Here is a 13590-nt window from a genome sequence, read left to right on the forward strand (position 1 = left end):
AAAAGGTTATGCGTAATTTTAACTTAAAAGAAGAGCTTTTGTTCTAAAAGTGTTTCTAGGATTCACTGTACCTCTTCAAGGTAAAAGATGACGTGTCCACCACATTAGACGTACTCTGTTTATAACGGCTGTATGAGAAGGCTTTTAATGAGTCATGTCTGAATTAAGAACTGATCACTTCATAACTAAAAAAAACAATCACAGTAGAACAGAAGTCTTAATTAGGACAAGGCTTTTCTCCATTTCTGTTTTTTAACGTCTTGCTGTCTATGATAAGAAAGTCTTCAAATTTTCTGCTTTTTTTTCCCCTCACCAAATTTACATTCTACCAATCCTTCAAGTTTAGTTTCAAAGTAATGACACATTAATAATTAATCTTTTTTCTTCCATTTTACTCAGTCCACACATAATATCTCAAAGAATGTTGCATAAAATCAGCGTGGCTAATGAATCTTACAAAAAAAATACATTTAAAAAAAAAAATCTTATTTATGGCTTGCATTAAACCCAGAGGAATGAAATCAGAGAGCCGCGACGCTAATTTGCAGTCTGACGCCTCCCTGGATGTCTCGGTATTTTTAGCGCTTCTTCAGGTTTGACAGTCTTTGGATCCAATCTGCTCCGATAGCTTCCCCCGGTTTCCCAGGTGCGCAGGATAATTACAGACACACTTGGCTCACCGGGTTTCAATCCACCTGCTTCTGGAAACTTCCTAAAAACAAAAGGTTCTTTAAAAAAAAGCCACATGGGAACGGAAAGGAGGAAAACTGCATTGCAATTATCCAGGAAATGCACTTTATTGCATCACAGCAAATGTCTTTAATTCCTCACATGTACCTAAACATTGGGCTAGAAGAAAAAAAGAAAGGGCAGAAACTAAATAGAATGCTAGAAGAATGTTTTTCTTTCTTTGTCTAAATCAACAAAGTGATCCTACTAATAATATCTTGATTTTCAAATTCCAAACTTCTGATCCTCCATGTTCTCATCAAAATGAAATATTTTAGTGTTTCAACTTCATGTTTTATTTTTCTTCAAATTTTACGACATTCTCAAGTACAACTTAAAACCCACCTGTTTAGAGTTGCTTATGGCTAAATTAGGGTTAGAGTGCGGGTTTTGATGTCTTCCATGTTTTTATATCTTTAATGTTTTTAATTTCTTCTTCTTTCTTTTCGACGTTTTAATGATGTAATGTTTTTTGGTTTTTTTGTTTTTATTTTTATTTTGTTTTTTTTATTTCTTTTTAAATCTCTCTCTTTCTCACTGATTATTTCTGTTTTTATTTTAATTATGTAAAGCACTTTGAAATGCCTTGCTGCTGAAATGTGCTATACAAATAAAATTTGATTGATTGATTGATTATATTTAAAAAAAAACTTTATACCATATTAGGGCACTTTCTAATAATCTAATTGAGGTTCCTCTTGAAACTTGGACTCGTCCAAACATACCTTCATGTTGTGCGATTTGTGGTTGGTCTTTTAGGTAACTAATAAAGATATATTTTTTTACATATTTGCTAAAACTGTCACTATGCCCTGACATGGTGATAGTGGCATCCATCACATGAAACAGATAATCTGGGGAAAAAATAAATAAATAAAATCAAGCCCTTTCCTGTGGTCCTACTGCCATCTGCAGAAATGCATCGCTCATGGTTAGAAAGAACCAATCCGAGCCAGGAGGAGGGACTCGGCACTGTCAATCATGCTTGTGTATGCACACCCTCCCCTTTACAGCACATACAATCTCAAGATCGCTTGTTTGCAGCAGCTGTGTTAATGACAGAGAAACAGCTTAATGCTTAGGAGAAGCTGTTTATGCACCAACATCAGTGGCTATGCTAAATAGCATAGCATATCTACATAGCAGGCTCCGCTGTGTGGGAGGAGCTGCAGCAGAGAACAAGGGGGCCAACTATATTCACTACATACTACTTAGGTAGTCCTTTTTATTTTGTTGTTATTTACATGCATTTTTTTTTTTTAACTTTTCAGCCAATTAAATATTAGTCATGCTGCTAAAGAAATATGCATCGGAAAGAATCTTGCTATTTTAACTGGCCGAGCTGCTGTCTGTACATATATTTAGACATCACTGTGGTGTTTCCCTCGGCAAAATATAAGAGCTTTCTCACACTGCACATGTTGCAAAAGGAAAATTGGAACAGGAGGTTTGTGGGCAGAAATCTTGGATGCTTTGACAAAAACATGGCCACCTAATAATGAGGATTTTTTTTTTCTTTTTTCAGCATTACAGTATATTTTATCATTATTATTAAATTTTTACTTTCTGAAACAAACTTTGATGCTGCACTCCTCCATCCTGATTGAAAGCTTGTTAATGTCTCTCCTTTAATGGCAACGTCCTCATTGGTGGAGATATAAACCTCCTCATCACTCGGCTTTGAATCCAGCTAATAGGAAGGGCAAAAACTGAGACGAGCTCAGTAGTAACTTTCTGTTAAATATTGATTTTAAATAAAGCTAGGCTTTTATAAAAAATCTTTTTTTTTTCTCAAGTTAATGCCCAGCTCCTTGTACTCTCGTCGAGACTGATTACCTTTAAATGCCTGGAGTACAGCTCTCACTCACAACTCAGAGGGTCACTCAGCTGGAGCGAGACGGGATTAAAAAGCAATAACTCTTCAAACCTAATGACCATATATTGCAATTTTCCTTCAAACATATATGACCCATAGGAGGGTATAGAACAGACTGTTTTAAGAAAGAAAGAAAGAAAGAAAGAAAGAAAGAAAGAAAGAAAGAAAGAAAGAAAGAAAGAAAGAAAGAAAGAAAGAAAGAAAGAAAGAAAGAAAGAAAGAAAGAAAGAAAGAAAGAAAGAAAGAAAGAAAGAAAGAAAGAAAGAAAGAAAGAAAGAAAGAAAGAAAGAAAGAAAGAAATTGGTTCTAAAAATGTTTTTAATATTGTCCTTGTTACTGGTGACAAGTCCAGAGGACTGCTGGAGATAGGCACCAGATGCCATTCTGCTTTACATAATGATAGTAATGTTTTCTATTTTTTTATTTTTTTATTTCCTTCTCCCTACACTTTCAGTCAACACCTTCCGTTCTTGGCATTGAGAAGTTTCTAAATATTGTTTCTGCTGTAATTATGTTTTTGTTTTGTTTTCTGTGCGTCTTTGATTTGTGGAAAGAAGCGACAAACATGTCTGAAAATTAAGTACAAGTCGTAATCTTTCCAGTTTCCTCCTCCTTCAGCCGCCTTCACCGCTTCAGCTGAGACTTTTCAGTTTTTGGTAAACTCTCAAATTAAACCACAAGTTCTAATCTTCTTCTTGCACAAATAAACAGCTGGGTTGCGGTTATAAAGGCCTGAGCTATCAACTCCCTAACGGTATTAAATATTAACTGCCTGCTTGCCTGAAATCCAAAAGGCAAAATATTAGATTTTGTTATACAGTATTGTTGTTCAAATCAAATCTCTTTTAGATTGAGAAATATATGCAGCACACTGGAGAACGATAGATCTAGATTAGACTACCTCACACAAACTTTAATGTGCCTTCAACCTTTTCATATTTAGATCTAAATTAATTTAAATCCAGAAATTTTTATCTCATTGGGATTTTATTTCACGAATCAACACCAAGTGTGAAAGAAATTGTAGAGGGTGTTACATTTAAAAAAAATAAAATCTGAAAAGTGTGATGTGCATTTGCATACAGCCAATGTTTTGTAGAGTCACCCTTCGTCGCAGTTACGACTGCAGGTCTTTTATGGTATTTCTCTGCCATTTTTACACATGCAGAGGCTGAAATGTTTTATGAAAACAATGCTTTTCTTTACTAAACATTTTATACTCGGTCAGATTAGAGAGAGAGAGCATCTGTGAACATCAGTGCTTAAATCTGGCCTCAGGTTCATCATGGGATTTATGTCTGGACTTTGACTGAGCCATTCAACCAATACTTAGGTCAAAGCCTAAACGACCAATGAAACACAGGCGCAAACTTGTTACAATGGATCTAAAAGCACAAAGGTATTACTATGATGCAATTACACAGGAATTGTAAAACAACACAAACATCATTAACCACCTATATAATGTTTTATGTACTCTGAAAACCATTACTACCATTTTGGTTCCTAGTTTTATTTCTAAAAGGTATTTTTATGATAAATTGTATAGGCCTTAGGGTCCTGGCCACAAATATGCAATTTATTGATCTGAAGGATTTTATTTTATCTCAGTTCCCTGCTGAATAAAACCATCCTCACAGCATGACGCTGCCACCACCATGTTTCAGTGTGGGACGCTGCGTTCATGTAGTGAGATGGCATTAGTCAGTAAATATTGGAAAAACTTTCTAATTACTTTGTTTCAGTGGAAAAGTTCAATGGTTGTGAATATTTTTCCAAGCTGCTGCATGACATAAACACAAATTTCTGTCTTCAGATGAATTAAAGCAACATTTTCCTGAAACAATCACATGACAATCTGAGTAAATAAAATCCAACACACTGATTCAACAATCAAGATTACTCACCTTCACATTTACTGAATACAAAAGATTTAAAAAAACAGCTTAATTGTCTGAAACGCATCAGATGATGAGAAAAGTATTTTATCCATCAGATAAAGACGTTCCCTCTAGTTTTTACATCTTCAATTAAGAATAAAAGTCACATTTTTACACTAAATTTTAATTGTGATTAACAAAAACAACAATAGAGTAATTCCAAAACACAGTATTTCTAGGTGCATTAAAGTATTTAGACTGAATTTACTTACAGCAACTCAAAGCTGTCTCAACACAAGGCCAGCACATCTTTTTCAGTGTCACCACCAACCTCTTCAAAATTGTATTTCCTTAGGAATATAACGCTGATTTAAACAACAGAGAGGCATTTCCTTTGAAATCCTGTTTTTTTTATTATTATTTTTGAAGTAAATAAAATGCTTTTTTTCCCTCCATTTAAATAGGCTTACATTCTGGGCCAGAGCTTTTAGAAAATGAAATGCGAGTTAGGATTGTGGCGTTGTTTATTGCGGTGATTTAAAGCGAGCGAGCTACCAGGGAGTAAACAAACCGTGTCGTGTGTGTGGGATTACCACCCCGAGTCCTCCTGCTCCTTTTGTCACAAATGAAAAGAGAAAAAGCCGGGGGTCGATGCTTACCTGCTGCGATGTGGGAGCTCCCAGTGATGCAACAGGGCAGTTCAGTCGGCTTCAAAAGAAAACCATCACTGCTCGCTCAGCAGCAGGAGGGACCGTCTTCTCTTTTATCACTACGGTGGAAAATTTTAAATTTACTCTGCAATTGCTGCATAAGTTGACCAGCAATAATTGCTTGAAGATGATTAAAGGGTCCTGGATTAATTCAGCGCCAGACCTGGTTCATCGGAACCAAATCCAGGGGCATAAAGGTGAAATTAAGAGTTTTCAAACAATGAAAAATAAAGACCTATAGAGCCGTCATGGAGGGAAGGGGACATGGATCAGGTGTCAGTGTAATGGAGAAACCAGCGAGGGATAAATGAAAACCAGGAGCTTAATTACTGAGTCAGGGCTGGAAAATTGCAAAGAAACCAGAGTAGATGTAGTACAGCTGTGGGAGAAGGAAAGCAGGTGGATGGACGGAGGGAGACTAATTAACACAAAAGAAATTGAACTAAAACTCATAAAGGACCAATAAAGCAGGGAGGACAGATTAAAACTGAAAAGAAAATCAGTGGGAACAAAGAACAGAATATAAGTTTCAACTTTTTTGCGTCCTCAGAAGTGTGTGCAGGTTGTGTGTGGGTCTCTCCTTACCATCTGCTCCTGCGGGGTGTGACAGGCGGTTGTGGTCTCCAGCTGTTCCTCATTAGGAAGCAATCAGGAGGTGCGTAAAGGAGGAGCGACCTGGTGAGTGACCTGGTGAACAGAGAGAACTCGGTTCTCTCTGAGTTGTTGTTGGTCTGTTTCTGTCATTTCCTGCTGATCTGAGATCAGGTCTGTGGCTTGTTGCCCTTTGCTATATGTTGAGCCTTCCCGTTATCTGCTGAAGTCTCACTCTCTCTCTCGCTCTCCCACCTGACTCACCAAATTGTAGAAGACACAGTTTCCTTTCAAATAGCTTCTCACATCTCCATGCATCCTGCAGAACCCTCATTAAAACAGAAAATGGTTAATGCTGAGTCCGTTTCACTCAGTAGCAACATGCACACTGAAGATGGGTTGTTGGACAAGGATTTACCAGTCAAGCTGAGAATTGTTAGATTCTGTCCACCAGCTGATTTCTTAGTTAATCAGCTGTAACAAAATGGGGGGATGGGGAAATGCCTTTTATTGCAGTTACTGTGCAGGGCGGGACTCAAAATTTGATGAGCAAATTGAAGGTTGTGGTCCCGCCCTCCTTTTGTCCTCTAAATCTGAGCTTTTGTTGTCTTACTTTCACTGATATTTCACAAAAATTGACTGATTGCTCCATCAAATCACTTTCAAGCCTTGAAGATGCAAATGAAACCCAAATCATGTCAATGATGTCCGCACTGTTACAGGTCAAAGTTGTCCCAGGCAACTTCACAGATATTACGAGCTTGTTTATTTATTTTTTATTCACTTCTTGTTTTTATGGTGACATATAGTTGGCAGCTCCACAGCAGAGGAAATGAACGGTAATCTTTAGCTTGGTTTCCGCATAGAAGAGCCTGATGTTCCCCAAACTGTTTATATCTGCAGAAATGAATCGGTAAAAATCCTTGACGATTTTGAAAATGTGAAACTTCAGGAGGACAGAAGCTTGTTGTTCTCTTTTAATGCCCCGGAGCTGCAGAATATATCAGCAAGCCGTCATCTTCTCAGACCAATTATTTCTTTTGCCGGAACATCCTCCATTTCTTCCAGCTTTCGTTTTATTTCCGAGGGCTCAGCAATTAGCTGGAGCAGTTGTTCGAGTTGACGCCCGCCTCAGACGAGGTGAGCCTTGAAACCGAGCATTAAAGGTTGAGGAACATTAAACCTTAACAGGGTTCCCGGCTGACAGATCCTCCCCCAAAAACACCGAAACGTGTGGCTTTCATGGCAAAGTTCTGGCCTGACTTCAAGCGAAGACGGAGAATTTGGATTTTACTTTATCATTTCAGTTTTGAAAGTTGAAAGAGAGATGCAGTCAGTTCACACGTAATACGGTATACTTTTTATTTGCGATGTTTTCTTTCTGTATAATTTGCCCTCAGACACACTGTGGACACAGATGCGTAGTTGAAGGGAATGAGGCTTGAACATGAGACCCATTCCTCCTTGTCACCCCATTACCTGCTCTCTGTGCCTCCCATTACTGCTTCTCTCTCTGGAAATATACCCTGCTGCTGATTACAGATTGTACTGCGAGGCTGGAGACTACCTGCCTTTTTAGTGTGAGAAAAGGAGCAACTAAAAAGGTACAAACACAGAATAAAGTCAGCTTTCAACACTGTTTTGTATTGACCACAAATTACATCTGTGTGTTTTGTGTTGTACTGTGCATTCAGAAGTTTGGTGTCTTTGTTCGTTATTCCTTTGTCTTTCCAGTTAGTCACAATGACTAAAATTTGATGTAAAAATATGACTTTTATTTGTCATTACCCAAATTAGCTTTTTCTCTGATGCAACAATCCTTCTGCACTCTGCTGGAAACTCGCACAGAGGCGCCTCACTGAGCTGAGCCTCAGCTCTCAACATTCGCATCTGTTACTGTCCAAAACGGGCTGAGATATGATACATTTATTAGATTTTAACATTTCATTGGACCACAAGTGATGATCACTTCAAAACCAGTTTTAATGCCTCGCCTTTGGAGGAAGAAAATAATATACAGCACGGGCTTGTACAGAAGTATCTGGCAGTCCTGAGAAATTATTCAGTGTCCAGGAACATTGTGCGAAAAGTCAGGGAACATACATTTTTAATTCAGGTTCTGAATAAAAAATAACAGAGTAACGTTTCACTCCCCGGTGATATTCATTAGCCTCCTGGCTGCAAAGAATGATATAATGAACTTTATTCCTTCTGCATCAAACTAAACGGCAGCTGCTCCCAAACTGTTTAGAAAGAGTGTAGGAGAAAACAAATGAATTTGCCCCTGAAGTGTTCATTTATCAAAATGAAAGCCGCAGCTGCCGGGTTCGGAGTTTCTTTCTGTCCTTCTGATCTTTTGATCTCTTTGAAATCCAGGCAGACAAAGATTTGGGTAATTCTAGAAATTACCACCAATTCACTCACAGAGTATTGCTTAGTGCGCAACTAAAATCAACTTAAGTTCATCATTCAAGAACAGATCAATCTGGGTTGTTTTTTTTATGCTGGGATCCTTTATTGGAAAGCTAAAATAAATCAAAATGAGTTTTACTTTAATATGATGTTGATTCGGTAGCTTTCAGTGAAACAAGATGAATCAGTCAGAACTGCACTGTTCTGACTGATTCATGTTCATTTCTTTCTCTTTCCTCTGTTTCTGTTCCTTCATTTCTGTTTCTTTCTTGCTTACAAATTTTTTCTCTCTCTCGTTCTTATTTCCTTCCTTCTTATAATACATCAATCTGTTTGGCTTCCTTTCTCCATTTTCATTCATCCTGCAGTTTTTAAGTCTCAAATGATTGTGTGATGAAGTGCAGTGCTTCCTAAATTTCCTTTATACTTTCCTCCATCCTCTATGTCTCGTCAGTTAGTTTTCAGATGTAAACAAACAATAGGTCTCTTTTTTTTTACTGTAAATGATTTACAGATCCCATTTAACTGTCAAAAACACCCATCCATTCTCTATATACCCACTCATCCTTGCATGGGATGCCTACATCCAGCTGTCAACCAGGTTACAAGCACAAACTCACACCTAAGGGCAAATGAGTCAAACCAATCAACCCAACAGTGGAAGCTACTACCCTGTGAGAAACCAAACATGCACACAGAGAACATGCAAACTCCATGAAGAAAGACCCCAGGCTGGGATTTGGATCCAGAGTCATATTTTTGCAAGGTACCAATTGTGCATTTCCATAAATCTTAGAGAACGTGAGTGTGACCAACTGTGGATCAGTCGGAAGAGTAGTTGTCTTGTAATCCAAAGGTTTTAGGTTTTATTCCAGCTTCCTCCTGCCACCTTTTGATGTGCATGTCCCCGTGCAAAACACTCAACCCCGAAGCTGCCCACCAATCTGTGTATCAGTGAGTGTGACTTTATGAATGTGCAACTCCTCTGCCAAGTTCTTTGAGTAGATGGTATAACTAGAAATTATACCATCTGCTCATAACATCAAAATATTAAGAACTGATCACTGACTTACAGTTAACTCTGAGCTCTGAACTGGAGCTGGGAGCCGTAACTTCCTCCAGTTTCCACCAGTTACCTGGCAACAGCTCCGTGCCCTGAATTACTTGGCTTGCTCGTGTTCACAGGCAAATTGGAGTTTTTACACTTTGATTTCTGAACCGATGAAACAAATGAGGAATTATGTGTTAATAGGTGAGATTAAGAGCTACCTGCTTGGAGGCAGACAATGAAACAGCTTCTGGATGCAGGCTTGTTGCTGAGATGCTTCTGTCTTCTTGTTAAACTCTCCGAGCAAAAATACAAGTCTACATGTTTACATGTTGGAAACTCATGAAAACACATAGATGAGCTCAAGATATTTCTGTTTATTACTCCAGAGATTTTTTTTTTCTATCAGAGTAGACAGAATGATTTCTTTTGACCTTTTTTAAAGCTCATTCAAAATTCAGCATCTGATCATTACAAGCGTAAATGTTTTTGTTTGTTAGTTTGACTTTTTGAAAATCAGCTTCAGTTTAAGCAGAAAGAAAGATTGATAGAAGGTCTGGCTCAGAACAAAATGAACTGTGATTTTGTAATTTCATTTCTCACTGCACACGTCTTGCAATAAAAAATATTCACACATATGAAGTCAATGTGATAGATCAACACAAAGCAATCGTAAAGTGGAAGCACAATGATGCATTGTTTTCACAGTTTCTTATGAATATAAATATAAAAACTTGCAGTGCGACTTTGGATTCAGCTTTCTGAGGCAGCAGTTGCAATTTTTCAACGTTCCTCTTTACAAAATAGCTCAATCTGTCAGATTGGACGGGACGCGTACTGCGATCAATCATTTTAAAGTCTTACCACAGATTCTCAATTCGGTTTAGATCTAGTCTTTGACTAGGCCATTCAAACACATGAAATATGGTTTCATCATACTTCTGGTTTTTGTTGTGCTGGCAGTCTTCAAGTCTTGTGCAGCCTCTAACGGGCTTTTATTAATTTTGACCAGTTTCTCTGTCTGAGATGTTGATGAAATGAGGCGTTTTGCATATAAACCAAAATGCTCCTATCTGGCCAAATAACCTTGTTCCGTGGGTTTGTGGATGGATTTCCTTAAATAATGTCCTTTTTCTTGCCTCTTGTCCATAAAGCCCATATTCACATAGGGCTTTGGTTTCCATTTCTTCCCGCTTTTAGATGAGGTGCTCCAAAAAATGTTCAAAAATGGGTTTGATTTTGGTGGATCAGAGTAAAATGGAGCTGAAAACAAATGCGCTTTTATTGACAGTAAAACGTTAAGCCATGTCTCCTTTTCCTTGATCCACAAATTGTTTGGGGGGGGTTTAAATCACATAAAACACCTAAAGTTCAAGCTGTCAGCAGTGGCTAAAACTGACTGCTGGCTCAGCATCCAACCATGTTGTGCCTCAGAGATTCTCTCGCCCTCCGTTTTCATTCAGCAACAGTCCAGCATGGGCAGCTGAGCTTTTTCATCCACAAACAGATTTTCTTTAAAAAAAAAAAAAAAAAAAAACACGTCGGAACGACTGAAGTTCAGCCTGTTGCTCAGAGATAAACCCCGTTAATAAATTCACAGCGTTTAGCTCCGCTTTAAATCACGATCGAAAAAGATGAGTGAGAAACAATTACTTCTGAGGCAGAAAGTAATGACTTTAAATGAATCGAGCAGCAGACTTGGGGGGGAAAAAAAACGCGGACCGTAATATTCAGAGCACACATTTTCCGAGCTCAATCTGTGCGGAAGTGTCGCAGCAGACAGCCCAGTTGATGATTTACTCTCAGTGTGTTTTCTTTTTGTTTTGTTTTGTTTTAGCGCTGCAGGCTTTTAAACCAACACCGTGTTGAATTAGACAGTTAAACCTGGATTTAGCCTGCTCGAATCTGTACGGAGAGGTTAAAAGTCTCGCTCTGGTGCTGATATGTTCCGGCTGTAGATCACAGTAGCTGTTAGCTCACCAGAGAGCAGGGTCCATTAAAGAAGCAATCCCTCCGTAAGATTACTGCAGCTACAAGACGCATGATTTATTTAGTGTTTCAGGGGGCGGGGGGGGGGCGCTTCTCCATATTGAATTTGCTTTACAGCTGGATCACACATACAAGCGTGGGGAAGGAGACGGACGTACCTTCTCTTCTCCTGCAATCTCCATTGCTGCATTCGCAACTTTAGCTGAAGTGGATAATCACATTTTACAAGACGCAACCAGCACCCCCACCCCCCGCACTCCCCTCCAATGAAACTCCAGCACACAAATCAGAAGTGCTCCCAAATTGATTAGCTTTTCTCCCGCGTGTGTCTGCAGAAGATAGCGCACTTCTGCCTGCGCTGCTGCGGTGACATGTATAGATCTTGTTCTGGTCAGATTGTGCAGCGCCTCACTCGAGAGATGCCAGCTGCTGCATAAAAACAGCCCCCAGAAAAAATAATGCAGCGCTTTTGAGTTGTGCCCGCAGTTTGAGGGGAAAGCAGTGAGGGATGTGGCTGTAAAACTAAAATTAGGCGGTCTATTTTTCTTCTGGGAATTTATAATCTGTGCGACTGTAGGGTTTTCTACATAGACATAAATTGCCACTCAAGCCCTTGTTATGTCTGAATATTTCAAACTTTGCCTGGGCCTGCCAATGAATAAATTAAATCAAACAGCAGCACTGCAGTGGAGGCAACACTTTTAGTCATAAAAGTCCAAACGTTCTCATAGACGTAATTCTTGTTGTGGAAATATTGAAGGTGAAGGTTTCGATGTCCAGAAGGTGTGCATCGCATCCACTGAAAATGTACAGTACTAAAGGCCTTGAGGCACAGGCCAGTATGAGGTTTTCATGGCTTGGATGACCATGACCTATACGGATACCCCGGTAAAATGGTACAGCACAAAAAATGTACAAGAAAATTTATAACATAAACTAATCAGTTTTACTTGAAAAACAAAGGCAGCAGTTTTGCTCACTTTTGTAGAAGCAAAAGTGCAAAATATTATTTGAAGTGTTTGCAGTATTTGTGTAGTCGTCTATTTGCAGCGGTGGGACGTAACCCAAAATTATTCATGGAAAACCATAGTTTATCTAAAACATTTTAAAGAAATTGCAACTAGAGAAGCTGTAAAAAAAAAATGTACGCAATGCTACTTTGCTGTCATTTGTACACCAGCCAATCCGAGAGCGCCATTTCGTTTCCTTGGCAGTGATTTGCTGAACCCTCAAGACAAGAGATGAGGAAGATTTTAGCTTCCCTGGTTGTGGTAAGAGATTTCCTCTGTGCATATTAATGCACATTAAAGTTTGAACTATTAAAACATGCAGTTAATAGTGTTTTAGAGGGAGTTTCAACTATTTGTAGATTTCAGCTATTTGTTGTTCCTAAACCCCCTACATATCAGAAGTCTACTGTATAACCATGGGTAAAAAAAACAACAAAACAAAACAAAACATTCATCCCTTTAATCTTTCATGAATTTCATGCTCACAAGTATTTCAAAGTTTGTCTTTCTTGAGGATTTATCTTGTAATCACTTGAAAAGAGTGGTCTTCTTTCAGCCAGCTGACCAGCAGGCTGAAGGGTTGTGAGTGGACGGTAGCTGTGTTGCCACCAGAGAAAACACCTGTTGCCTTTGCACTTTCTGGGATGCCTGACTTCAGCCGTGAGCAGGCATCTGCCTTGTCATAAGATAGTAATTGTAGCAAAAATGATCAAATGAATATTTTTGCTTTGCTTTACTTTTGACATCATAAATTGTTGCTTCTCTTTGAATTTAGAAACCCCCCCCCCCAAAAAAGAAGGCTGGAACTTTTAGACTGCTAATAATAACCAAACAATGTAATTGTCATAACAGTGAACACCTCCCTCCAACCCTGCAGAAGAAGGTCCAAATGTCTTCTAAATCCAAAAACCAAACCACAACTCCGGACTGGGTGGATGTAGGACCTCTTGACAGAGGGACTGGAAATGATCCCAAACGGCACAGGGAAAAACTTACAGCTCAAGCAGCCTGGCAGCTTGAGGGACCAATGCCCAGAGGCCCTGCAGAAACATCTACTAGAATCTACTCAAAATACAAAATAAACACATGCATGATGAAAAGCACAAATACAACATGCAAAAATCTTGAACCTGTGATGAACTCATGAGTCACCTCAGTGTAAACAGTCTCTGAAACTCAAGGAACGAACTAAGCACAACTCATGACAGACACTTTGCAAATAACCAGCTTTACACAGCCTTTGTCCCAACAGCTGGTTGCAAAGACACAATGCATTGTTATTATTTTTTTTTAGCTGAATCTTTGAAAAAGATGAAAAATAAAGCAGCTGGTACATACAAAAACA

Source organism: Poecilia reticulata, chromosome 20 (genome assembly GCF_904066995.2).
Source record: "Poecilia reticulata chromosome 20, P_reticulata-male-v2, whole genome shotgun sequence".
In the NCBI taxonomy this organism is placed as follows: domain Eukaryota; kingdom Metazoa; phylum Chordata; class Actinopteri; order Cyprinodontiformes; family Poeciliidae; genus Poecilia; species Poecilia reticulata.